The sequence below is a fragment of the Rana temporaria genome, chromosome 5, assembly GCF_905171775.1.
Source record: "Rana temporaria chromosome 5, aRanTem1.1, whole genome shotgun sequence".
NCBI classification, from domain to species: domain Eukaryota; kingdom Metazoa; phylum Chordata; class Amphibia; order Anura; family Ranidae; genus Rana; species Rana temporaria.
In genome coordinates, this window is record NC_053493.1 from 41,509,197 (window position 1) to 41,536,132 (window position 26,936).

Below are 26,936 nucleotides of genomic sequence, written 5' to 3' on the forward strand. Positions count from 1 at the left end.
CGGCTTCATCCCAAAACTCGACGAGGAACTCGACGGGCCTGACACTCACTGGAGCTAAAGAAGCGGCTCAGAGAAGCTATGCAATGTCTTCAACATTACAGAACAAGGCCACTTGCACGTTGGGATCCTACAGGGTAAATGACCGCACTATATCAAGATGCCTCTCAACTCAACTCTCCTCTCAACTCTCAACTCAACTAACTCAACTCAACTCTCAACTCAACTCAACTCTAATTTTAACTCAACTCTCAACTCTCAACTCAACTCTCAACTCAACTCTCAACTCAACTCTCAACTCAACTCTCAACTCAACTCTCATTTTAACTCAACTCTCAACTCAACTCTCAACTCAACTCTCAACTCAACTCTCAACTCAACTCTCAACTCAACTCTCAACTCAACTCAACTCAACTAACTCAACCCAACTAAATCAACTCAACTAACTCAACTAACTCAACTCAACTAACTCAACTCAACTAACTCAACTAACTCAACTCAACTAACTCAACTCAACTAAATGGGGGCAGATTTTTTTTGATACAAAAACCCGCCCTTCAGTTTACTAAACAAGCCCCGCAAGCATCCAGGAAGAATAGCAGAAAAATATGGGCCAGATTCACAGACAGCGGCGTATGTTTGAGCGGGCGTATCGCATCTCATTTGTGCTACGCCAAAATAACATAGAGCGGCAAGACCAGTATTCACAAAGCACTTGCTCCCTAAGTTACGGCGGCGTAGCGTAAATGGGCCGGCGTAAGCCCGCCTAATTCAAATTTGGAAGGTAGTGGGCGTGTTGTATTAAAATGAACCGTGACCCCATGTAAATGAATGACCGAACGAACGGCACATGCTCAGAATCACGTCGCATATACTCCCCAAGATACGACGGCTCAATGCATACGACGTGAACGTAACCTACGCCCAGCCCCATTCACGTACGACTTACGCAAACGACGTAAAATCCGACGGCTGTTCCGACGTCCATACCCTAACATGACTTACACCTGCTTTATGAGGGATAACTTTATGCCGGACGTACACCTTACGTAAACGGCGTAGCTTACTGCGACGGGCGCAAGTACATTCGTGAATCGGCGTATCTGGGTCATTTACATATTCGACGCGTAAATCAATGGAAGCGCCCCTAGCGGCCAGCGTAAATATGCACCCAAGATACAACGTCGTAGGAGACTTACGTCGGTCGGATGGAGCCAGAATTCAGGCGTATCTGGTTTTAAGAATTGGCGCATAGATACGACGGCGCATTCTAGAACTTACACGGCGTATAAGAAGATACAGTGGCGTAAGTCGTTCATGAATCTGGGCCTATGTGTTTTGCAGCACTGCCCACCCATTAATAATCCGCCCCCATTATGTACTAATCTGCCCCTCTCCCTCATGAACACGCCTCGGCAGCGCGGGCACAACCCGACAGAAAAAAATTCTTCCGTCTGCTATTGTGCTCAGGCACCGTCTCGCCGTCACAACAGCTGGTCGTAAACTCAGATGTTGTGCTGCGCAGTTCATCCCGGGCATTATTTGATGGGGGGGCACTTCTGGGCAGAACACTGGTATAATGGCAAACCTAAAATAAATCTAAGGTTTACATACACTTCAGGTTTTCTTGTTGAATATTTTTTTAAATGTTTTCAAGAATTACAGTTGTGTAGCGAGGTTACAACAATTGACAATTCTCTCTGGTGGTAGCTGAGGTGCAACCATAGAGTATTATAGAAGTAGGAGGGGTCCGTACCCTAGAGTTGTTAGTAGGACCAAACTTCAGGTACAGGTGCATCTCATAAAATTTGAAAATCATCAAAAAGTTCATTTATTTCAGAAATTCAATTAAAAATGATCCATGTGGTATTTTCCTGAGACAAGGTACAGGTGCAGTGAATCGGGCTACATTGACTTTGAATGATTATGATGAACTTGTGCTATACAGTTGTTTGTGAGTACAGTGGAACCTTGGTTTACGAGTAACGCAGTTAAAGTGGAGTTCCACCCTTTTTTTTTTCTAAAAATCTTAAAAAATAAAATAAATTAAAAAAAATAAAGAAAATTTATACTCACCGGTTGCTATGCGGAAGTAGCTCTTCTGCCTCTTCTTCCACCGCGGAGGATCTTCAGGCTCGTCCTACGTCTCTGTGTCTTCTTGTGAATGAGCTGCGCTGCCTTCTGGGAACTGTGTGCATCCCAGGAGGCAGCCGCCCATTCACAAAGCGCCGTGCAAGTCGCACATTACCAATAGGAAGCGGGTAGTGAAGCCGTAAGGCTTCGCTACCTGTTTCCCTTGGTAAGGATGGAGGCGCCAGGACCGAGCGATCGCCGTCGGGGGACCGACATCGCGGGCGACTAGGACAGGTAAGTGTCCTTATTAAAAGTCAGCAGCTACACTGTTAGTAGCTGCTGACTTTTAAAAAAAAGCGTTTTGAAAGACAAGCAACTTTAAAAAAAAAATAAAAATCCTGACTCAGTTTGCGAGTGTTGTCTTGCAAAATGAGCAGAATTAAAGCTAATGGGATGTGCAGTACTGCATTTGGCCAGAGGTGCAGAGGCGCCAGTGACACTCGGTTCGAACCTGCTTGGTGCCATTTGGGAATACTCCGAATCACTCATACAGAGAACAGCCGAGCAATCCCTGAGTATTTCTGAGGCTGTCCGGCACCCCCCCACCCCTGGCACATGCGGTATTGCATGCCAATGCAGAACGAATTATCTTAGTTTCCATTGACTATTATGGGGAAACTTTGATATGAGAGTGCTTTGGATTACAAGCATTCTCCTGGAACGGATTATGCGCGTAATCTAAGGTTCCACTGTTTACAACTATTTTGTTTTTATCAATAAATAGGTTATAAAGATAATGCACAAGGCTGATGTGCCCGATTTTTTTTTCTTTTTAATTGTGTATTCTGAGATATTTATTAGGCATGAAAGGAGTCAGAGAGTCGCTAGGGATGCTACTGTAGGGAAGTCCCCAAAATACAGCCAGTGGTATAAACAGTGGTGCCGCGGAGCACTGGCTCAAAGCATCTTATCGCTCTTACATACAGTGGATATAAAAAGTCTACACACCCCTGTTATACTGCATGTCAGGTTTCTGTGATGTAAAAAAAAAAACGAAACAAAGAGAAATCATTTCAGAATTTTTTTCCCCACCTTTAATGTGACCTATAAACTGAACAACAAACTGAAATATTTTAGGTGGAGGGAAGTAAAAATAAAAGTAAGAAACTAAAATGATATGGTTGCATAAGTATGCACACCCGTAAACTAATACTTTGTTGAAGCACCTTTTGATTTTATTACAGCACTCAGTATTTTTGGGTATAAGTCTATCAGCATGGCACATCTTGACTTGGCAATATTTGCCCTCTCTTCTTCGCAAAAACACTCCAAATCTGTCAGATTGTGAGGCCATCTCCTGTGCACAGCCCTCTTCAGATCACCCCACACACAGATTTTCAATATAGGGTCTGGGCTCAGGCTGAGCAATTCCAAAACTTTCTTCTTCTTCTGGTGAAGCCATTCCTTCGTTGATTTGGATGTCTGCTTTGGTTTGTTGTCATGCTGAAAGATGAAGTTCCTCTTCATGTTCAGCTTTCTAGCAGAAGTCTGAAGGTTTTGTGATAATATTGACTGGTATTTGGAACTGTTCATAATTCCCTCTACCTTGACTAAGGCCCCTGTTCCAGCTGAAGAAAAACAACTCCAAAGCACGATGCTGCCACCACCATGCTTCACAGTGGGTATGGTGTTTTTTGGTGATGTAGAGTGTTTTTGCGCTAAAAATATCTTTTGGAATTATGGCCAAAAAAAAACAACCTTGGTTTCATCAGACCATAACACATTTTCCCGCAAGCTTTTGGGAAACTTCAGATGTGTTTTTGCAAAATTTAGCCGGGCTTGGATGTTTTTCTTCATAAGAAAAGGCTTCCGTCTTTTCAATCTACCCCATAGCCCAGACATATGAAGAATACATGAGATTGTTGTCACATGTACCATCCAGACAGTACTTGCCAGATATTCCTGCAGCTCTTTAATGTTGCTGTAGGCCTCTCGTCAGCCTCCCTGACAAGTTTTCTTCTCGTCTTTTCATCAATTTTGGAGGGACGTCCAGTTCTTGGTAATGTCACTGGTGTGCCATATTTCCTCCACTTGATGATGACTGTCCTCACTGTACTCCATGATATATCTAATGCCTTGGAAATTCTTTTGTACCCTTCTCCTGACTGGTACCTTTTAACAATGAGATCCCTCTGATGCCTTGAAAGCTCTCTGTGGACCATGGCTTTTGCTGTAGGATGCGACTAAGAAAATGTCAGGAAAGACCTACTAGAACAGCTGAACTTTATTTGGGGTTAATCAGAAGCACTTTAATTAATTGATGGGAGGTGTGTACTGACTCCTATTTAACATGAGTTTGAATGTGATTGCTTAATTCTGAACACAGCTACATCTCTAGTTATAGGAGGGTGATAACTTTTACCCCCCCCCCCCCCCCGCAGTTTATAGGTCACATTAGGTGGAAACAGTTCTGAAATTATTTATCTTTGTCTAATTTTTTACAGCACTGAAACCTGACATTTTAACAGGGGTCTGTAGACTTGTTATATCCACTGTAAAGTGGATTCTCTCATCCCTAATTATTTTATAGTGTTTCTATTATTTTATTTTGTAAAGGTATTTTGTACAGTTTAGCTAGTGCAATATATATGATATACGTTGGATGTTTTAGTCTGGGCGCTCTACACAAAGTGCATTCTATTTCAGCTAAGTGTTACTTAAATTTTAGGTTTTAATCACTTCTAAGCTTGCTTGGAAGTGATTTAGTAAGCAGTTTGTATGATTAAATGCTGGAGGGCCACATGATTAATCAGACCTACCGGGGCAATTTAACACAATTAAAAAATGCAATTGCTGTTTCCCTTCCATATATCTAACGTACGGCCGCAGTGCTTTGTATTTAAAAAGAAACTACAATGGTTGCTGGTAAACTTAAGTTAATTTTATTAGGATTTAAACGTTTTTAAACTTTTTAACTTTTTTGTCACTATTTATATAAGATATTTATTTTATAAACATTTTATACAGTTCACAGCTGTGACACTGCACTTAATAGAAACCATAAAAGTAACTGCCTCCTTTCAGTCTGTCTTTCTCTAATTGAAACTTTGTACAGCAGGAACAGAAATAAGGGAGCTGGCGCAGAGGCGTAACCAGAACCTTCTGGGCTACGATGCAAGAAACCATGAAGGGTCCATATGACCCTGGGCCTGGGCCCTTCCTTCCGAGCCCAGTGGTGCAATGCCAGGGACTGGTAACAATTGCGACCTTTGCAACCCTGGTAGTTTTGCTACTGGTGTCTGTAGTTTTTTTATTTTTGTTATTTTATTTTTTTAACCTTTTTGTTTTTTAATAGTTTTTTTTACAATTTCTTTTAGGAGCCCCATTGGGAGGATTTGGTGAGATATCAGGGTTCTAAAAAAACTTCTGATGTATCACCTTTGAGACAGAGAAAGGAGATTCAGAGCACAGCCCCCAATCTCCTTCTCTGCAGCCTCAGCAGCACAGAATGAATAGACAAGGGGGCAGATCCACATACATCTGCGCCGGGCGCAGCGTATCAAAGATACGCTACGCCGCCGTAACTTATCTTTTTTAATTTGAATCCACCGCGAATCCGCGCCATAAGTTACGGCTGCGTAGTGTATCTCTCGCGGCGTAAGGGCGTGGAATTCAAATGGATCTAATAGGGGCGTGCGCCGTCCCTGGGGGTATCCCAGTGCGCATGCTCGAAATTAAACCGGAACCCGCCAATGCTTACGACAGTGACGTCATTCTACGCAAATTCCTATTCGCGAACGACTTAAGCAAACAACGTAAAAAGTTCAAAATTGTACGCGGGAAGGACGGCCATACTTAACATTGAGTACGCCTCAGTATGGCAGCTTTAACTATACGCCGGAAAAAGCCGAACACAAACGACAGAAAAAAATGCGCCGGCCGGACGTACGTTCGTGGATCGCCGTAAATAGCTCATTTGCATACTCAACGCGGATTTCAACGGGGACGCCACCTAGCGGCCGCCGAAAAATTGCAGCTTAGATCCGACGGCGTACGAAGACGTACGCCTGTCGGATCTAGCCGAGATGCCGTTGTATCTTGTTTTGAGGATTCAAAACAAAGATACGACGCGGGAATTACGCTATTTCTTTGTGGATCTGCCCCAAGAAGTTTAGTGATCAGTACCATGTCCATTTAGAAAAGGAAGGGGCCGATAAATTACATATTTACCGTCCCCTTTCCCACTCTCTATCCTGAAAAATCCCCACCAGCAAGCGGCAGGGGAAGGGAGGGGAAAGCGAGGGATGAGGGGGGGCCAGGGGAGCACACAGGGGCCCGGGGGCAGAAGAAAAAACAGGAGGCTGGATAGGAGGTGTGGCGGGGGCGGCACATAGAGGAAAAGATCCCCTCCATTTTCCTCTTGCAGCCGCTAAATTCCTACAGGAGGGAGAGGGGGAGAAGAGTGCTTTCAGTGGCTGCAGGAGCAAAATGGAGGGGATTGGCCACTCCCACTGTTCCTCCTATCCTGGTGTATAGGGGGGGCTGAACAGGCCCTCTGGAGCATGGGGACGTGTCGCAATTGCTCCCTGTAACGTAGTTACGCCCCTGGATGTACATGTAGATCTGAGTTTCACAATTTGGGTTTTGTAAACAGCAGGCAGTTTAAAGCAAAGCAGCTAAGAGTATCCTGGTAAACACATGAAAAGAAGCATAGAGCTTTACCTGCTGGATAGTAAACATCAAATATTCAAATATTCATAAGCAATATTTTATATCTTCCTCACTAAAAATGTATAGATATATACATTATGTGTATTTAAAAAAATAAATTATATATATATATATATATATATTTTGCATTTTAACAGTTCTTTAATGTGATGGATGCATCAGTTTATTTATTGTTTCTGTCTTATTTTAAATTAATTTTACCTGGTGATCTTGCCAGTATTGTATTGTATCTATAGAGGCCGCCATAGGACAGGAACTGTGTTAGGATCACAGAACACTCTCTCCTCTCCATAATAGATGGTGTTCTGTAGTTCCCAGAGAAATCTGGTTGATAACAGTCATCAGAGGCAGAGAGCATAGGAAGGCGTCAGTTCATAATATTTTTCGCAGGATTAACTGGTATGTTTTTTTATTGCAACACATTCAATGGTACGGTATATTTACTTGCGCAAAAGTGAGCAAATAAGAAAAGTTCACTTTTATGCTATTTGTATTTCCATTGCAATGGTGTGTTGGGGTGCTACACAACATGAATGCCACCCCAAGATACACTATATTACCAAAAGTATTGGGACACCTGCCTTTACACGCACATGAACTTGTCCAAATCATTTGGTGGAGGGGGGATTATGGTGTGGGGTTGTTTTTCAGGGGTTGGGCATGGCCCCTTAGTTCCAGTAAAGGGAACTCTTAAGGCGTCAGCATACCAAGACATTATGGACAATTTCATGCTCCCAACTTTGTGGGAACAGTTTGGGGATGGCCCCTGTTCCTGTTCCAACATGACTGCGCACCAGTGCACAAAGCACGGTCCATAAAGACATGGATGAGTGAGTTTGGGGTGGAGGAACTTGACTGGCCTGCACACAGTCCTGACCTCAACCCGATAGAACAGATGTCGTCAACCACCGGGCGGGCAGCTGGCATAAGACACCTGGGTGAGCGGCATGAGAGAGCCGGGCAGGCGGCATATGAGAGCTGGGTGGATGAGAGAAGCGAGCGTGTGGACAAGCAGAGATGACATCATCTCTTTACACCCCCCTGCATCACTGCTCTTCCGCCTTTACAGCCGGTGTTCTGTCAGCCTCAATGTCGGAGGTACAGCGGGGAGCAGGAAGATGACATCATCTCTCACCGCCTACTCCGCATCACCGCTCTCCTGCCTTTACTCGTAAACCCACCACTGCACAGAGGCATGCCTATGTGCCAAATGGACCAGTGCTGCCATGACAATTCACATCTGGTGGCAGGCAGCTTGGCAAGTGACATTCTGCATCTGGTGGCAGGCAGCATGGCAAATGACAATCCAAATGTTGTGGCAGGCAGTGTGGCAAGTGACATTCCACATCTGGTGACAGGCAATGTAACAGGTGATGTGGCAAGTGACAATCCACATCTGGGGGCAGGCAGCGTGGCAAATGACAATCCAAATCTTGTGGCAGGCAGTGTGGCAAGTGACATTCCACATCTGGTGACAGGCAATGTGACAGGTGATGTGGCAAGTGACAATCCACATCTGGGGGCAGGCAGCGTGGCAAATGACAATCCAAATCTTGTGGCAGGCAGTGTGGCAAGTGACATTCCACTTCTGGTGGCAGGTCACAAGCTGCATCTGGTGGAAAGTGACAGTGGCAAGTGACAAGCTCAGGTCTCCCACTGATTCTGCATTATGGTGAGTTGAATCCCCCTGACACCAAATCAAGCATGGTGCTGTGATGATTGAAGCGCTAACACCAGCCATTGCCCTGACAAATTGCCTGCAAAAAATTTCTTACCCCACGCGTGACTCCCCTCCCGGTCCTTGGCACAATTTTCTTCCATTGTGATATAACACCTTTGGGAAGAATTGGAGCGCAGACTGCAAGCCAGGCCTACCCGTCCAACATCAGTGCCTGACCTCACAAATACGCTTCTGGAAGAATGGTCAAACATTCCCATAGACACACTCCTAAACCTTGTGGACAGCCTTCCCAAAAGAGTTGAAGCTGTTAGGCCTCGTACACACGGCCGAGGAACTCGACGTGCCAAACACATCGAGTTCCTCGGCCAGTTCAGCCCTGAAGCCGCCGAGGAGCTCGGCGGGCCGAGAGCTCCCATAGAACAACGAGAAAATAGAGAACATGTTCTCTATTTTCTCGACGAGTTCCTCGGCGGCTCCATCGGGCCGAAAGTGTACACACGACAGAGTTTCTCGGCAGAATCAGGCTCTGACCGAGTTTCTCGCCGAATTCTGCCGAGAAACTCTGTCGTGTGTACGAGGCCTCATAGCTGCAAAGGGTGGGCCAACTCAAAATTTAACCCTACGGGCTAAGATTGGGATGTCATTAAAGTTCATGGGGCAGATCCACATACATCTGCGTGGGCGCAGCGTATGTGAGATACGCTACGCCGCTGTAACTTACTTTTCTTTGAATCCTGAAAGAATTTGCGCCGTAAGTTACGGCGGCGTATCGTATCTCTCGCGGCGTAAGGGCGCGGAATTCAAATTGGGCGGGTAAGGGGCGTATTTCATTTAAATGAAGCGCGTCCCCACGCCGACGTCCGTCAAAACTCCCAGGGTGCATTGCTCCAAATGACGTCGTAAGGACGTCATTGTTTTTGACGTGAACTTAAATGGCGTCCAGCCCCATTCAGGGACGACTTACGCAAACGACGTAAAATTTTAAAAATTATACGCGGGAACGACGGCCATACTTAACATTGAGTACGCCACCAGATGGCAGCTTTAACTATACGCCGGAAAAAGCCGAACGGAAACGACGTAAAAAAATGCGCCGGCTGCTCGTACGTTCGTGGATCGTCTGAAATAGCTAATTTGCATACTCAACGCGGATTATGACGGGAACGCCACCTAGCGGACGTCGAAAAATTGCATCGTACGCCTGTCGGATCTAACCCAGATGCCGTCGTATCTTTGTTTTGAGGATTCAAAACAAAGATATGACGCGGGAATTTTGAAATTACGCCGGAGTATCAATAGATACGCCGGCTTACTTTCATTGTGGATCTAACCCCATGTGTGTGTAAAGGCAGGCGTCCCAATACTTTTGGTAAAATAGAGTATCAGTGCATGTAATATGCATTGCGTTGCGTTGCAGCAACATGCATGTTAACGTGTGTGCGTTTCACACCGTCGGCTTTTTTACATCTTTTTATCTTTGCTCCAGTTGGGTGTGAAGTTCGCAATTACTAAGAATTTATTTCCTCCGACTTCCTAAATTAGGAGATTATCTGTCTAGTGTCTTCAAGATCACGTGCTTAATAAATCTTTTCCTCTATCGCTGTCTCGCTTAATCCCACTTCCTAAATTTCCCATTAGATAGAAGGACCTGCTGCTTCAATGGCGACAAGGAAATCAGTCCTGTAATACATCAACCAAACTCCGCCAGGACTTGTGTCTGCCTGTAAACATGGCGGGGATGACAGGATAGTGGCCCCCAGTGGGCACTTTACCGTGGTCACATTGAAGCCGGCTAATTTCCACACTCATCCTACTTCCATTTATCAGCTTGGTAATGTTCACATCAAGGCACTGGAAGCTCCGTTTTGTTTTCAAATGAAACGTTTTCGGTCTGAACTTGAATTTGCCTTTCTGTGTGATTCTCTATGTCCTCCAAATGCTAGTTTAACCACTTAAGACCCGGACCAAAATGCAGCTAAAGGACCAGGCCCCTTTTTGCAAATCGGGACTGCGTCGCTTTAACTGACAATTGCGCGGTCGTGCGACGTGGCTCCCAAACAAAATTGGCGTCCTTTTTTCCCCACAAATAGAGCTTTCTTTTGGTGGAATTTGATCACCTCTGCGGTTTTTATTTTTTGCGCTATAAACAAAAATAGAGCGACAATTTTGAAAAAAATTCAATATTTTTTACTTTTTGCTATAATAAATATCCCCCAAAAATATATAAAACATTTTTTTTCCTCAGTTTAGGCCGATACGTATTCTTCTACCTATTTTTGGTAAAAAAATCGCAATAAGCGTTTATCGGTTGGTTTGCGCAACATTTATAGCGTTTACAAAATAGGGGATAGTTTTATTGCATTTTTATCAAATTTTTTTTTTTTTACTACTAATGGCGGCGATCAGCAATTTTTTTCATGACTGCGACATTATGGCGGACACTTCGGACAATGTTGACACATTTTTGGGACCATTGTCATTTTCACAGCAAAAAATGCATTTAAATTGCATTGTTTACTGTGGAAATTACAGTTGCAGTTTGGGAGTTAACCACAGGGGGCGCTGAAGGGGTTATGTGTCACCTAATGTGTGTTTACAACTGTAGGGGGGTGTGGCTGTAGGTGTGACGTCATCGATTGTGGATCCCTATAAAAGAGATCATACGATCGATGACGGAGCCACAGTGAAGAACGTTTACACACAGCTCTCCCCGTTCTTCAGCTCCGGGGACCGATCGCGGGACTCTAGCGGCGATCGGGTCCACGGAGGTTCGGACCGGGTCGTGGGAGCGCGCCCGCGACCCACGGCTGGGCTTAAAGATCAACGTACATATACGTTGATGTGCCCAGCCGTGCCATTCTGCCCGACGTATATGTGCAGGAGGCGGTCCTTAAGTGGTTAAAGCCCATTAATCTAAAGTGGTATTAAACCCAAAACCAAAAATTAAATATATTGCAGCTTACCAATCATTAGATGTGGTGGCTGCATTAGTTTCTTTTTTTTTAGGCTTACCCCCTCTGTTTTCACCATACATAGTTCCTGCTGAACCGGCCAAGATTTGGACCGTTTATGGGCAGGCTGAATGTACCAAGTTGATCGATCAATCAACTTGGGTACAACCAGCATGCCAAGTTTTACCTGCGATTATCGCTGGCGTCTGCTTTAGCCGCTAGCAACAATCACTGTCTTCTCCCAACAGGGGATGGCTTCCCCAGCCCCCCCCCCCCCCAATACCAGGAGAAGACAAGGACCCAGCAGCAGAGGTTTAACTAGAACCTTCAGGGCCCCTGTGCAAGAAACCATGATGGGCCCCCCTTCCATCTGAGTCCCGGGTAGGGTGACCACATTTCCAAACTACCATTCAGGGACACCTTCCCTTCCCAAAAATCAGCTTGTGCTGTAACGAATCACAGCACAGTGATTGGACACAAGAGGCGGGATTTATGATTTCTCCAATCACAAGCAGAGGGCAGGATTGTGCTCCTCTAGGCATTTCCGGCCAGGACAAGTACTGTCAGTGAGTAAAGCGGTGATGTGGCAGCCTTTTTTGGGGGCATAAGATTGGCCGGGGGGGGGGGGATGTGTCAGTTTCATTCCAGGACACTCTGTTGTTCTGGAATGAATGTGCCCGGGACATGCCTGCAAAATGCGGGACTGTCCTGGGCAATCTGGGACACGTGGTCACCCTAGTCCCGGGCTTTTAATTTTGGGAGGTTGTCCATAGACATCCCCCCAGAACCCAACCTCCTACGTGTCCCCCATCCAATGCAATCACAGCAGCCCTTTACCATGTGATCAGCTGATCACATGTAAACAGATTTATGTATTATTTATTTCAGGTACTTACATAGCGCCATCAATTTACGCAGTGCTTTACATATACATTGTACATTCACATCAGTCCCTGCCCTCAAGGAGCTTACAATCTAAGGTCCCTAACTCACATTCATACATACTAGGGCCAATTTAGACCCGATCTGATCAACCTACCAGCATGTCTTTTGAGTGTGGAAGGAAACCGGAGTACCCAGAGGAAACCCACACAGGCACAGGGAGAACATGCAAACTCCAGGCAGATGGTGTTGTGGTCAGGATTCAAACCAGCGACCCTTGTTGCTGCTAGGTGAAAAGTTCTAACCACTACACCACTGTGCTGCCCAGCACATGGAACAGGACATCGACTGTGTCCCGTCTAATCCCGTGTGAGAGAGGACAGAGGGGGAGATAGAACTGTCAATGCCGGCTCTGTGCTATTCAATGAGATAGACGCTGCGACTAGCAACCCCGCTGGGACCCCCGACAGTGACGGAATGCCAGGGTCCCATCGCAAGTGCGACTGCTGCGACCCTGGTATTTCCCCCCACTGCCCAGCAGGATGGATTCCTGCATCAATACTGTCTGTGTTGATGGGAGAATCGACCAAATTTCTTTCCTGCAACCTGTGGTCACAGGAAAGAAATTTGCTCTGTGTAAGGTACCAAAAAATGGAAGCCAAACTACAGCTAATGCTTACAGCAAACTTTTTGAAATGAAGGCTTTCCAAAAATACATAAAAGCTTATAGACAGGTGCAATCTACTTTTTCCACTGCAGGTGGCGCGCAACCGTAGCTGCATTGCAGGGCGAGAGGAAATCAAGAGGATCATGGTTCCTCTATGCTCTTCTGGGTCTCTGGGGGAGCTATCTGATTGGATCCTGGTGCCCCATGTAACTTTGGAAGCCATCTTGGGTCGGGCAGAGTGTATTTAAAAGCGGTAGTAAACAGCAGCAAAAAAAAAAAAAAAAAAAAAATGGGTCTTGTGCAGATGAAGATATGGGGCCAGATTCACGTAGGAGCGCATATCTTTCTTCCGGCGTAGTGTATCCTATTTGCGCTACGCCTCCGCAACTTAGACGGGCAAGTGCAATATTCACAAAGCACTTGCTCCGTAAGTTGCGGCGGCGTAGCGTAAATTGGCCAGCGTAAGCCCGCCTAATTCAAATGTGGAAGAGGTGGGCGTGTTGTATGTAAATCAATTGTGACCCCACGTAAATGACACGCTTAAAGAACGGCGCATGCGCGCGCATGCTTAGTATCACGTAAAAAATTTTCCCTAAGTTACGCCGGCTCAATGCCTGTGACGTGAATGTAACCTACGCACAGCCCCATTCACGTACGACTTACGTAAACGACGTAAGAAGATACGCTTGTGCCGACGTCCACTTTGCATTGGCTGCACCATATATAGCAGGGGTAACTTTACGCCGGACGTAAGCCTAACGTAAACAGCGTAGCGGGCGCAAGTACGTTTGTGAATCGGCGTATCTACCCAATTTACATATTCGACGAGGAAATCAACGGAAGCGCCACCTAGCGGCCTGCGTAAATATGCACCCCAAGATACGACGGCGTAGGAGACTTACGCCGCTCGTATCTTGCCCAAATCTATGCGGAACTGATTCTATGAATCAGGCGCATAGATACGATGGCTCGGATTCGGACTTACGACGGCGTACGTGGAGATACGCCGTCATAAGTCAATCGTGAAACTGGCCCAATATGTGCTAGTGTGACAGACTTACCTGTAAATTAAGCATTCCAACGGCACGCTGTCACTGCTGTAGGCACTTCCTTCTTCCCCCGGTCTTCCTTCCGGGTTCATGGGCTTTGGCGGTATGAATGGCAGTACAGGGCTCTGCAGGCATGGCACAGGTATGTCATTCCTTCAGTCACCGGCTGCATATAAAGTAAACAGTGGCGGCTGGTGTTCAAATTTTTGGGGGGGGGCACAAACGAAAAAAACAAACAAAAAACAATTGCAGCCTCACTGTGCCCATCAAATGCAGCCACTGTGCCATGCCATCAAACGCAGCCACTGTGCCATGCCATCAAATGCAGTCACTGTGCCATGCCATCAAACGCAGCCACTGTGCCATGCCATCAAACGCAGCCATGGTGCCATGCCATCAAATGCAGTCACTGTGCCATGCCATCAAACGCAGCCACTGTGCCATCAATTGTCACCACTCTGCCATGCCATCAATTGTCACCACTTTGCCATCAATTGCCACCACTATGCCATGCCATCAATTGTCACCACCTTGCCATCAATTGTTACCACTGTGCCCATCAATTGTTACCACTGTGCCCTGCAATTGTAGCCACTGTGCCCCGCAATTGTAGCCACTGTGCCCCGCAATTGTAGCCACTGTGCCCAGCAATTGTAGCCACTGTGCCCAGCAATTGTAGCCACTGTGCCCAGCAATTGTAGCCACTGTGCCCCACAATTGTAGCCACTGTGCCCAGCAATTGTAGCCACTGTGCCCCGCAATTGTAGCCACTGTGCCGCTGGCTCTGATAGGCACTTCCACACAACCAACCAGCTGCCGTTATTCAGCTGGCTGGCGCTCAACATCCGGCCAGCTGAATAGTGGGCGGCAGCGGCGAAAATATATAGATTCATACAATGCATGAATCTATATATTTTAGTGGCTGTGCGAGAGCCAGAGGGGGCGGCGCTCCGGCGCCCTCTATGGACGAACCACTCCTGAAAGTAAATATCTTCTAAACGGTGCATGTTTAGGAGATATTTACTGTACCTATAGGTAAGCCTTATTACCCGTGGTAACCATTGAAAGCCCACAACAGTGCAACTGATTGCAGAATGTCTTCAGTGGGGCCCAATTCACTTGAATAGGTTGTGTTTAGCATTGGAACTGCCCATCAAATATGTGGTATTGTGTACTAACATGGGTGCTGGCCATGCTACCTTTCGATGGTGGTCGAGGGTCATACCTCCCAACTGTCCCTGATTTCGAGGGACTGTCCCTGATTTGGGTCAATGTCCCTCTGTCCCTCTTTCCTCCTCATTAGTCCCTCATTTTGGTCTGATCTATATAGTTGTATATAAAATGCATGTTTTTATCTATCAAAAAGTGTTTCCCAGTGCTAAACCTTTCATCTGATTTCTAAATTGCGGCATTTGTAAATTCCAAAAGGCAAGTGGTAAAAAAGCACTTGTGGGTTTAACCAATCTTGTTTTTTGTACAATTCTCCTTTAACCTCTTGACCACCGCCCCATGTCCAAAAGACGTCCTGTTTTTAAAGATGGATATCTCTGTAACGGCAGTAGCTGCTGCCACAACCGAGGTATCCATCTTTTCAGGGGGCGGTGGTGTACATGATAACGGCGGTCTCCGCGGCGGATTCGCCGCAAGATCGCCGTTATCGGTGGCGGGAGAGGGCCACCCCCTCCCGCCGCTCTCCCGCGCCCTCAACCACTTACCGGAGCCGTCGGTAGCGGCGGAGGCGATCAGGACTGTTCGGCAAGTGACTGGGGTTGCGAGTGAAGGAAAAATTTCCTTCACCCGTCCCCATAGCTCTGCTGGGTGGAAGTGACGTCAAAACGTCAGTCCCGCCCAGCGTCTTAAAGCAACATTTTTTTTTTTTTCATTTGAAAAAATGACAGTTTCATTTTTTTTTTTTTTGCATTTAAGTCTAAATATGAGATCTGAGGTATTTTTGACCCCAGATCTTATATTTAAGAGGACCTGTCATGCTTTTTTCTATTACAAGGGATGTTTACATTCCTTGTAATAGGAATAAAAGTGATCAATATTTTATTTTTTATTTTATTTCAGTGTAAAAAATTATTAACTAAATAAAAATAAATAAGAAAACAAAAAAAAAATGTTTTAAAGCGCCCCGTCCCGACGAGCTCGCGCACAGAAGCGAACGCATACGCGAGTAGCGCCCGCATATGAAAACGGTGTTCAAACCACACAAGTGAGGTATCGCCGCGATCGTTAGAGCGAGAGCAATAATTCTAGCCCTTGACCTCCTTTGTAACTCAAAAAATGCAACCTATAGAATTTTTTAAACGTCGCCTATCGAGATTTTTAAGGGTAAAAGTTTGACGTCATGCCACGAGCGGGCGCAATTTTAACGCGTGACATGTTGGGTATCATTTTACTCGGTGTAACATTATCTTGCACAATATGTAAAAAGATTGGGCCAAATTTATTGTTGTCTTATTTTTTAATTAAAAAAAGTGATTTTTTTTCCAAAAAAAGTGCGCTTGTAAGACCGCTGCGCAAATACGGTGTGACAAAAAGTATTGCAATGACTGCCATTTTATTCTCTAGGGTGTTAGAAAAAAATATATATAATGTTTGGGGGTTTCAAGTAATTTTCTAGCAAAAAAAAATGTTTTAGTCTCGTAAACACCGAATCTGAAAAACAAGCCCGGTGGTAAAGAGGTTAAGGGGGCGTGGCAAGGGGTGTGTCCTATGCCTGCATATTTTTGCTGATAGGTGTCCCTCATTCCCATTTCAAAAAGTTGGGAGGTTTGGAGGAGGGACCACAACTCAGCCTTTCTTTACCACTCCTGCTTGCCCATGTAAACGATGCCTGCTGTGTGCAGTTTCTCCAGAGCTTAGTAAATAAGGTAAAGCTTCACTTTGCAGATACAAGGGAAATAAAGAACAAAAAAAAAACAGCATTTTTGCTTGCACCCGATTGTAGGGTGACCAGATTTCCAAACTACCTTTCAGGGACACCCCCTACCCAAAAATCAGCTTGTGGCGTAAGGAATCACAGGACAGTGATTGGACACAAGAGGGTGGATTTATAATTTCTCCAATCACAAGCAGGGGGCGGGATTGTGCTCCTTTAGGCATTTCGACAAATGCTGTAGGAGCACTCTGATTGGCTCTGATGCAAAAGAAGGGCGGAGAAAATAATCGCGCAATATTCCTATTGCCGAATATTCGCATTGCGAATATTCGGCAATATAAAATGATCGCTTCAGCTACTCGGCCCAAGGTCTCTAATCATACCAGCAATGCTTTTAGACGTCGATGGAGATCTCTAGGATGTGATCTGTTTTAAAAATAAAATTGAAAAAATCGCTCTGATGCAGAAGAAGGGCGAAGAAAATAATCGCGCAATATTCCTATTGCCGAATAATCGCATTGCCTAATCCGTGTTTGAAAAAAGTTCCAAGTTACATCTAGGACTGTTTGTAGCCATCTCTCAGCTGGTTTATACTATCGAGCCAAGGAGTTATCGTTAGAAGTGTTATGCTGTGCCAAGGATTGTGGTGAGATCATCCAGTTAATCGAGGGTCCGCCGTGACCATTGTTATCTGCAATTAAGGAGTTTGAAGTGTGCAGTGATCTGTTATCACACAAAGTTGGATTTGTGATTTTGTTTTGTGAGTGCATCTTTTGAAGGTTCATTTGAGTGTTTTAATAAACTGGTCTTACGTTTTTACACTATTGTGCACTTTTTTTTCCTTTTTTTGCATTTTTATTTTGGAAACATCCTCGGAATTGACACTGGGATTTATATTGGTGATACCTTGGAGATACTCTTACTACAAGCTCGTTAGCCAAACACGAGAGTGGGAGGCATAATATTGTGGTGAGTGTCCACTGTGAGGGGGGATTGGAGCACTGAACACTGAGGTGTGGTGGAAGCCCTGGAAGAGTGGAACAACTAGTTTGAAGTCACATGAACTTTCCTCTTAAATACTTCACGCTTTTTGTAACATCACGAACTTTTTTTCACTTATTTAGCACGTTTACAATGTTATGAGTTTATTCACTTATAATTGTGATATCACATTGTACACTTGTATATATATTTAGATTTGAATATTTATTTATTCTCACAGCGCTGTGGTTTTATATTGTCACTTGATGTACATAATATATTCCTTTATTTCACATACTATTTATTTAAACAGCAGCTAGGCGCTTCTACTTCTTTCCAATTGGCGCAGTAGTGGGTTATCAGTCGGGCGCAGTTTTTTTGATACCCCAATCATTACAATATAAAATGATCGCTTCAGCTACTCGGCCCAAGGTCACTATCTAATCATACCAGCAATGCTTTTAGACATCGATGGAGATCTCTAGGATGTGATCTGTTCTAAAAATAAAATTGAAAAAATCCGAATATTCGGAATAGCGAATATTGACCGCGAAATTCGAAATATTTGCGAATACTCGAATATGCCATATTCGAGCCGAATATTCGCAATACGAATATTCGTGAGCAACACTGTTAACTATTATGTCTCTATACCCTGTAAACAGTCATTTCAGCTAAAATATTTTTTTCCTTTAGTGACATAAAAATATAAACGTGGTGCTGGGTCCACTTTAAGATTTGATTGTTTTGGATCGACCACAACATTTTAATACTTCATGTAAATCCTCCGTCTCTTATTTATTTTTATAAACATACAAATAATCAATAAAACAAAAATTGTATCAAATCCAACTGCAGGATGTTCATAAAAACAAACCAAGAACTGCTAAACAAATGCGGATCTACCTAAATAGCGGAGACAGGACGCGGCGCTGAATTGGTTGCACTTTGATGTAATCTGTCATTGATAAAAGAGAGTTCAGACTTTTTTAAAGCAATTAAAATGTTTTCGCCTCAGGAGGTAAATAAAAGCACATGATAGCGCTAAATCAGACGGCAGAGAGGTAATCACTACAATAGTTCACTATTGAACAATATTGAACCCTGTAACAATAACACATAATAAATCACTCTGAAAGGTACATTGGATATGATTTTCTTTCAAGGACAAATAAAGTATACTCGAGAGGACTGAAAGGACTGGCTTATTTTTATTGGCCATTTTGGAGACTACTGACAATTCCTTTTGAAAGTAAACTTTATTCTTTCTTCACTGAAGAAAATATTGGGCACTTTAAAGAAAAATTGTTTTATGCACTGGAGTCTAAAAAAAGAACATAAAACAACACACCATTATAACCTTGCAAAACAAAATGGAGAACCTGCGGCTAAGAAGCAGAGACATAATTAGCAGGCAGCAAGGCCCTAGGGAGGGACCTTAAAAAGCATTACCCGTATTTATCCCCAACCCCCTCCTCTAGACCATGTCTTAGCACACTTTGGGCCAGATTCACGTACGATCGCGTATCTTTGTGCGGGCGTAACGTATCTGATTTACGTTACGCCTCCGCAACTTAGACGGGCAAGTGCTGTATTCTCAAAGCACTTGCTCCGTAAGTTGCGGTGGCGTAGTGTAAATCGGCCGGCGTAAGCCCGCCTAATTCAAATTTGGAACAGGGGGGCGTGTTTTATGTAAATGTTGTGTGACCCGACGTGATTGACGTTTTTCACGAACGGCGCATGCGCCGTCTGTGGAAATCTCCTAGTGTGCATTGATCCTAATACGCCGCAAGGACGTATTGGTTTTGACGTGAACGTAAATTTCGTCCAGCCCCATTCACGGACGAGTTACGCAAACGACTTAAATTTTTAAATTTCAGTCGCGGGAACGACGGCCATACTTAACATTGGTACGCCGCACTTACGCCACCATATAGAAGGGGTAAGTATACGCCAGGAAAAGCCTAACGTAAACAGCGTAAATGTACTGGCTGTAACGGTGTATCTAGCTAATTTGCATACTCGACGCGGAATTCAACGGAAGCGCCACCTAGTGGCCAGTGTAAATATGCATTTACGAAACGACGGTGTAACACAGTTACGCCAGTCGGATCTACGGGAAATCTATGTGTAACTGATTCTAAGAATCAGGCGCATTGATACGACCGCGCAACTCAGAGATACGACGGCGTATCTGGCGATACGTCGTCGTATCTCGTTTAAGAATCTGGCCCGTAGTTTTTTTTTTGTTGTTTTTGTAGCCATTTTTTTTTTAATAACTATGGCATCATTACCACCAGACATATTTGTGGGAGGAAGCTGCTGAGAGCTCAGTTCCTATTGACATAGGTATGCCCTCAGAACTACATCTTCCAAGAGCCCTTCCTCCACACACATTATGTGGGTACACCCCCAGAAATTTACCTCCTAGAAGCCCTTCCCCTACACTCATTATGTGGACACCCCCCCAGAAATACATTTCCTAAGAGCCCTTTCCCTACATTCAATGTACTGGCATGCCCCCAGAACCACATCTCCTAGAAGCCCTTCCCCTATACGTATTATGTCAGCATTCCCCCAGAGCTACATCTCCTAAGATTTCTTACCCTACACACATTATATGGACACACGCCTAGAACTACATCTCCTAAGAGCCCTTTTCCTACATACATTATACTGGCATGCCCCCAAAACTACATCTCCTATAAGCCCTTCCCCTATTCATATTATGTCAGCATTCCCCCAGAGCTACATCTCCTAAGAACTCTTTCCCTACACATATCACATGGGCATGCCCCCAGAACTACTTCTCCTAGAAGCCCTTCCCCTATACGTTTTATGTCAGCATTCTCCCAGAGCTACATCTCCTAAGATTTCTTACCCTACACACATTATATGGACACACGCCTAGAACTACATCTCCTAAGAGCCCTTTTCCTACATACATTATACTGGCATGCCCCCAAAACTACATCTCCTATAAGCCCTTCCCCTATTCATATTATGTCAGCATTCCCCCAGAGCTACATCTCCTAAGAACTCTTTCCCTACACATATCACATGGGCATGCCCCCAGAACTACATATCCTAGAAGCCCTTCCCCTATACATATTATGTCAGCATTCCCCCAGAGCTACATCTACTAAGATTCCTTACCCTACACACATTACAGTATATGGACACACACCTAGAACTACATCTCCAATTATGTCAGCATTCTCCCAGAGCTACATCTCCTAGGATTCCTTACCCCACACACATTATATGGACAAACCTAGAACTATATTTCCTAAGAGCCCTTCCTCTACATACATTATACTGGCATGCCCCCAGAACTACATTTTCTAGAAGCCCTTCCCCTATACATATTATGTCAGCATTCTCCCAGAGCTACATCGCCTAAGATTTCTTACCCTACACACATTATATGGACACACACCTAGAACTACATTTCCTAAGAGCCCTTCCTCTACATACATTATACTGAAATGCCCCCAAAACGACATCTCCTAGAAGTCCTTCCCCTATACATATTATGTCAGCTTTCCCCCAGAGATACATCTCCTAAGATTCCTTACTCTACACATATCACATGGGCATGCCCCCAGAACTCCATTTCCTTAGAGTCCTTACCCTACACACATTATATGGGTGCACACCTAGAACAACATCTCCTCAGAGACCTTCCCCAACATACATTATGTTGGCATACCCCAAGAATGACATCTCCTAGAAGCCATATTATACAAGCATACCCTCAGTGCTACAGTACATCTCCTAAGAACTCTTTCCCTACAAATATTATATGGGATCACCCCAGAACTACATCTCCTAAGAGCCCTTCCCCTAAACATATAATGTAGGTGCACCCGCAGAGCTAATTCTCCTAAGAGCCCTTCCCCTACACACCTAATGTACGCATGTCCCCAGAACTACATCTCCTAGAAGACCTTCCCCTACACACCTTATATATGCATGTCCCCAGAATGACATCTCCTAAAAGGCCCTTCCCTACACACACATTATGTAGACACACCGCAGAGCTACATCTCCTCTACAAATATTATGTGGGCACACTACCAGAGCTATATCTCCTTAAGCCGGCCATGGATGGTTTGATTTTTTTCCCTACAACCACGGTTTGCAGGAAATAAATTCGCTCCATTCCCTCATCAACACGCGGAGCTATTGTTTTCTCCCAGCGGGGGGGGGGGGGGAGTCGGGGGAAGCCGTCCCAGCTGGGAGAACACACAGTGATTATTGCTAGTGGTTATAGATGCAATTCAACACATGTCCGGAAGCATTGAACTTTATTTTATCGGCTCGTCGTAGTGTTGTATGACACTGCATTCTTGACGGACGAAAGTTCCGAGAACTTTTGTGTGACCATGTGTATGCAAGCCAAGCTTGAGTGGAATTCCTTGAAAAACCTTGGATGAAAATCCGATCATGTGTACGTGGAATAAGAGCCCTTTCCCTATACACATTATGTAGGCATGCCCCCAGAACTATATTTCCTAAGAGCCCTTCTTGTACATACATTAGGCTGGTTCGCCCCAGGAGCTACATCTCCTAGAAGCCCCTCCTCTACATGCATTATTTGGCCACACCTCCAGGACTACATCTCCCAAGTGTCCATCTCTTGCACACATTACATGAGACTCAAGGCAGCAAAATTTTTCTTGTAATCGAAAAGTATGCACTACACCGTGAAGTGCATAGAGTTTAATGAATTTAAATTTTGTGATTTTTCAATAAAGTTACAAAAATAAAGTAACAGCCCCTGGCTTGGTAATGCACCACCGCCGTGCAATGCACACCTTTGGGTGTGTGTTATATAGAACATGTGCACTTGCTGGTGTGAATGGGCCCTTATAATGATACTTCTGAAAATAAGTCTATTGCCGCGTACACACGATCGGAAATTCCGACAAGAAAACCGTGGATTTTTTTTTCCGACAGGGAATTTCGGCTCAAACTTGTGTTGCATACACACGATCACACCAAATCCCGCCCGTCAAGAACGCGGTGACGTACAACACTACAACGAGCCGAGAAAATTAAGTTTAATGATCCCGAGCATGCGTTGAATTGCTTCAGAGCATGCAAGGTTTTTTGCGCGTCAGAATTGCATACAGGCGATAGTAACTTTTTCTGTCGGAAAAATAGAGAACCAGCTCTCAATCTTTTGCTGGCGGAAATTCCGACAGCAAAAGTCCGATGGAGCATACACATGGTCGGAATTTCTGAACAAAAGCTCACATTGGACTTTTCTTGTTGGAATTTCCGATCGTGTGAATGCGGCATACGAGTTGGGCAACCAACTGATATCTCAAAAACACGATTAACACTGTTTTCTGCTTCATATATAAATACATTGTAATAATATTATTTTTACAATGTAACTAGAATGGTTATTTTATATTCAGATCAAGCAAGTTTTATTTGATCTGCTTAAAATGTCAGTTAAAGCGACCTTACAAGTGAAAAAAGTGGAGTTACCAGACAGAAGAACAGGAAGTGAGGATTTCTCAGAAGAAATAAGGACATTTAAAAGCAAAATGGAAGGATGAGGTAAGTGAAGGAGGACTGCACTAAGATAAAGGAAGCTATTTAGGATTATTTTTTTACCTTTACAACCCCTTTAAGATGTTCAACTGTTTTGATGCACTATTAACTTATATAAACAAAATATTGACTAAAGTGGTAAGCAGAATAGCCAGGCAGTTCGCATCTTCAAAAGGAGGGGTCAAAAACTGAACCACCCAAATTTCACTTATGATGGGGGGAATAACTGAAAATTTGTTTATTGCTCCCTCCAGGGGTTTTTGTACAAATGTCTATATTTATTAACAATCTATGAAAGCACAAGCCTATCAAAATACTTCAAAGTAATTGCCAATCATAGGCATGTGCACAGAGTGTGCTGGGTGTGCCTAGGCACACCCTAACCTGGGGGATCGATCTTTATTTTCCTCTGAAAATAAAGCTGAAAGTCGGCTTCTGCTCCTCTCCCTCCTGTCGGCATTCAGCTGCCACAGGAGGAAAATATAGGGTATTGGTAACAGTAAATGCTGCCCCACCACCCCTGCTGTCCCCGTTTCTCTTGTTCCCACTGCCCGGCCCCATGTGTGCTCCCCCCCCCCCCCACAGCTCTGCTGGCTTCCCCTCCTTTCCTCTCCCACCAGCTGCTGTGAGGAATCATTTCAGGAAGGAGGAGAGCAGGGAAGGACCTGGTAAATATTTCATTTTCCGGGCCCCTTCCTTTTCAGAATGAACACAGTGAGTGATCATTACTAAGCATTCACTGTGCTCATTTATAACTGAAGCATAGTAAACTGTGTTGTTGTGTGAATGAACAGGAAGTCGCTCAGCACAGAGAACTTCCTATTCATTCACTGTCCAGTGCAGCATGCGTGTTTGAGCTTTGGGGTGCACACCCTAATTCAATAGGTTTGCGCACACCTATGTTGCCAAATAGTGTTTGATGTAATGACTGGTTCTCTTTAAGCTAAACAGATTCACAAAGCTTATTTAACCACTTAAGGACCGCTCACTTTATATATACGTAATTTTTTTTTTTTTAATTGGATATCTCAGTAACGGCAGCAGCTGCCGCCACAACTGAGATATCAATCTTTTCAGTGAGCGGTCCTGTCAACGATAACCGTGGTCTCCACGGTAGATTCGCCGCGAGATCACCGTTATCGGCGGCGGGAGAGGGCCCCCCCTTTCCTGCCGCTCTCCCGCGCCCTCCGCCGCTTACCAGAGCCGTCGGCAGCGGCGGAGGCGATCCGGTCCTCTCTCCTGCTCGGCTGGGATACGAGTGAGGGCAAGATGGCCCCCACCCGTCCCCATAGCATAGCAGGGCAGAAGTGACATCAAAACGTCACTTCCACCCATGCTTCTTAAAGCAATATTTTCTTGTCATTTTTTCAAATGACAATTTTTTTTTTTGCATTTTAGTCTAAATATGAGATCTCATATTTAAGAGGACCTGTCATGCTTTTTTCTATTACAAGGGATGTTTACATTCCTTGTAATAGGAATAAAAGTGATCCATTTTTTTTTTTTTGTGTAAAAATTAATAAAATAAGTAAAAATAAATAAGAAAACAAAAAAACATTTTTTTAAAGCGCCCCGTCCCGACGAGCTCGCGCGCAGAAGCGAACGCATACATGAGTAGTGCCCGCATATGAAAACGGTGTTCAAACCACACATGTGAAGTATCACCGCAATCATTAGAGCAAGAGCAATAATTCTAGCCCTAGACCTCCTCTGTAGCTCAAAAGATGCAACCTATAGAATTTTTTAAACGTCGCCTATGGAGATTTTTCAGGGTAAAAGTTTGACACCATTCCACGAGCGCGCGCAATTTTGAAGCGTGACATGTTGGGTATCATTTTACTCGGCGTAACATCATCTTTCACAATATATAAAAAAATTGGGCTAACTTTACTTTTGTCTTATTTAATACAAAAAAGTGCGCTTGTAAGACCGCTGCGCAAATACGGTGTGACAAAAAGTATTGCAATGACCGCCATTTTATTCCCTAGAGTGTTAGAAAAAAATATATATAATGTTTGGGGGTTTTAAGTCATTTTCTAGCAAAAAAAAATGTTTTAATCTTGTAAATGCCAAATCTGAAAAACAGGCTTGGTCCTTAAGTGGTTAAGGACCAAGAAAAATCTAACTATTTACAAATTCAGTGAAGCTATAATGACCTCTTGTTATGTACACGTTACCATGCATGTTCTCTGCGCAGTGAAATCAATATCGCACTTTTATCTATCCCGTCATTTTTTTCCCCAGTGAAATAAACACAGTTAACTCTTTCCTGCCCATGACATATTCCCATCGTACAAATCTGCATACTGATTAAAATAATCCGTTTTACCCATATCCATCTGTGCCAAATCATATTAAAATGACAAATAATTGTACTTGTAGTGACGGCAGATTGTTAGAAAGCGCATTAGCGGCGGGCGATGACCATTTGTTATCCCGTGTCAAGAAAACAGGCCTGTTAATGAAAGGAACTTATTGAAGACGGTGACACTACAGCTCGATCTCAAGGAGAATCCTGACATGGGTGTTAATAAGACGATTGAAAGGTTAGTGTTCTGGGAATAGGGGAAAGTTTCATATTGTTTACCAGCCTTAGCACTTTTTATAATGCTTACAGTCCAAGGAAGGAGAAGAAAATGGAGGCATGGAGGCGATTGGCGAATATGTAGAGGCCATATTGCCATATTTTGAAAATATTTTCTTAGCTTGTTAATCAGCTCTTTTAATCAGAAATCTGGAAAATTCTGTGTGAACCTGGGGTCAGGATATGGCTGTTGAAGTATTTACCAGTGGCAGCTGGTGCTTAAAATTTTTGGGAGAGCGCAAACAAGAAAAAATAAAAAATCAATTGCAGCCTCACTGTGCCCATCAATTGTCGCCACTGTGACATCAAACACAGCCACTGTGCCATCAAACACAGCCACTGTGCCATCAAACGCAGCCACTGTGCCATCAATTGTCGCCACTGTGCAATCAATTGTCGCCACTGTGCCCATCAATTGCTGCCAGTTTGCTCCCTCAAATACCACCAGTTTGCCCGTAAAATTCCACCAGTTTCCCCCGTAAAATGCTGCCAGATTGCCCCAGAATACTGCCAGATTGCCCCAAAATACCGCCAGTGTGCCCCCCCCCCTGCCTGGCACTTACCTTTGTCGGGTCAGCCATCCTCCTCCACGCTTCCTCGATGTCTTCTCCCGCCCTTGCTTCAGCCAATCAGGTGACCGCTAACCAGACCCAGTGAACCTGATTGGCTGAGACACGTGTCAGTGTTAACCACTTAAGTCCCGGACCTTTGGGCAGCTAAAGGACCTGGCCAGGTTTCGCGTTTCGGCACTGCGTCGCTTTAACAGACAATTGCTGGAGCTGCGGTGGCTCAACGTGATTGGCACTGCGCTGACAAGCCATTCACCTCTGTAGCTAGAGGTTCGGATCCCGGTCTCAGCTACATGTGAATTGAGTTTGGTGGTCTCAG